Source organism: Papilio xuthus, unplaced genomic scaffold, assembly GCF_000836235.2.
Source record: "Papilio xuthus unplaced genomic scaffold, Pxut_1.1 DF827756.1, whole genome shotgun sequence".
NCBI lineage: Eukaryota > Metazoa > Arthropoda > Insecta > Lepidoptera > Papilionidae > Papilio > Papilio xuthus.
The window spans coordinates 4,219,275-4,221,603 of record NW_013530893.1 but is presented as its reverse complement, the minus strand read 5'-3'; the positions used below and the strand labels follow the sequence as shown (position 1 = coordinate 4,221,603).

Below are 2,329 nucleotides of genomic sequence, written 5' to 3'. Positions count from 1 at the left end.
GTAGTCGAAAAACCACAGATTGTTTAAAAAGTAAATAAACATTTTGTCTGTGCGCGATCCAAAAGGTATAAACGGAGAATGGACGAAGGAACAAGAGGAAAAGGGAAAGAAATATTAGCCAAATGGCCTTTTTGATTTGGCCACTAAAAAGTGGCCAAATCAAAAATGTTGTTGCCGATTCTTTCACTTCATTGTCAACATTCTTGGTAACGTTCAAATCACGTTTTTTGCTTCAAAATTCCAAGTCTTTTTTTAAATCCCCCCCATTTCTACTTTCAAGGCTGACTGTCGTAACTATGGGTTTCGACTGCAGACACTCGTATTGACCCATATTGACGTCCCTTACATTCCCTTTGAGAAAAACAGAGAAAACGATAATTATCAATACCAGTGTCTATGCGGATTAAAACCACAGTAACACATGGAAAAGAACATTTTTGGTATCTCTCTTTATACAAAGAGAATGAACGGGATGGCAATATCGTTGCAATACAGTGATCGACTGCCTATCGATTCATGTTCCATATCTTCTTTGACACCCGAGCTGGTGTTTATCTGAAAGAATAAAATAAGTCCTTTCAAGACAACGCCAATTCACAGAAAGATTGGCAGATATTACAGACTTCTGTATGTAACTAGAACATTGGAAGAACTTCGAGTGAATTTATGAATTAACAAGCTGTTGCCCGCGACTTCGTTCACACGGTATTAAAAAAAAGCTTAGTAGCGTATGTGTTCTTCCAGACTATGTTCTAAGTCTATGCCAAATTTCAGCCGGATCCGTTCAGCCGTTCTGGAGATACCTTCAAACAAACATCCATCCATCCATCTTTCAATCCATCAATCCATCTAAACATTCGGATTTATAATATTAGTATGATTGATTCAAGAAAAACTTACCGTTTTCGTTTGTTAGGTACAGCAAAAATTTCGCCAAGCGTCGAGATCATGTTTGCACCACCTGTTGGTGAAATAAAATATTAGAGTCAAAGAATTATTATATTTTAGAGTTTTGTAAATGTTCGTAATTAAATTATAGTATGATTCAAAGACTTACTGTTTTTGTTTCTTAGGTACAGCAAATACTTCGCCAGGCGCCGAGTTCATGAACTATCCAAGCCAACATTCCCGTTTGCACCACCTGTTATTGAAATAAAATATTAGAGTCAAAGAATTACAGTAGAGTTTTATAAATGTTGGTAATTTAATTATAGTCTAGATCACAGACTTACTATTTTCGCTTTTTAGGCATAACAAAAATATCGCCAAGCGCCGAATTCATGAACTATGCAATCCAACATTCCCGTTTGCACCACCTGTAGTTGATATAACATATTAGAGTCAAAGAATTATGATAGAGTTTTATAAATGTTGGCAATTTAATTATATTCCAGATCACAGACTTACTGTTTTTGTTTCTTAGGTACAGCAAAAACTTCGCCAAGCGTCGAGTTCATGAACTATCCAATCCAAAATTCCCGTTTGCACCACCTGTTGTTGATATATAATAACATATTAGACTCAAAGAATTATGATAGAGTTTTATAAATGTTGGTGATAAAATTATAGTCTAGATCACAGACTTACTGTTTTTTTTTCTTAGGTACAGCAAATACTTCGCCAGGCGCCGAGTTCATGAACTATCCAAGCCAACATTCCCGTTGGCACCACCTGTTATTGAAATAAAATATTAGAGTCAAAGAATTACAGTAGAGTTTTATAAATGTTGGCAATTTAATTATATTCCAGATCACAGACTTACTGTTTTTGTTTCTTAGGTACAGCAAAAACTTCGCCAAGCGTCGAGTTCATGAACTATCCAATCCAAAATTCCCGTTTGCACCACCTGTTGTTGATATATAATAACATATTAGACTCAAAGAATTATGATAGAGTTTTATAAATGTTGGTGATAAAATTATAGTCTAGATCACAGACTTACTGTTTTTGTTTCTTAGGTACAGCAAAAACTTCGCCAGGCGCCGAGTTCATGAACTATCCAAGCCAACATTCCCGTTTGCACCACCTGTTATTGAAATAAAATATTAGAGTCAAAGAATTATTTTAGAGTTTTGTAAATGTTGTTAATTAAGTTATATCGGTGTCATTGATGAGTAACAGTACATAGCATGCGTATCTATTTTTTTACTATCACGTAACACTCCTACAATACTATTAAGAGAATATTTATCTGTGAATTTACGCATAATATATAAATACATAAATAAATAAATACATAAATAAATAAATAATCACGTAAAAAAAATTTACGTACTAAAATAAAACTAATTTGTAGTGTTTAGCGAAAAAACACTATTTTATATTTGGT

General features: G+C 33.9%; 1 long non-coding RNA gene across 2 annotated transcripts in view; it reads right to left on the bottom strand.

Moving 5' to 3' along the window:
- Positions 1-1,433, bottom strand: part of LOC106116332 (uncharacterized) — a 33,631-nt gene extending 32,198 nt beyond the window's left edge. The window contains exons 1-2 of one of the 2 annotated variants that reach the window (XR_001227809.1): positions 1,408-1,433; positions 1,058-1,141 (exon numbers count right to left, since the gene is read on the bottom strand). This is a non-coding gene — a long non-coding RNA (uncharacterized LOC106116332). Of the gene's footprint in view, positions 1-1,057; positions 1,142-1,232; positions 1,313-1,407 lie in introns of those variants that run through there. The other variant, XR_001227808.1, reaches the window with a different exon arrangement.
- Positions 1,434-2,329: the final 896 nt, after the last annotated feature.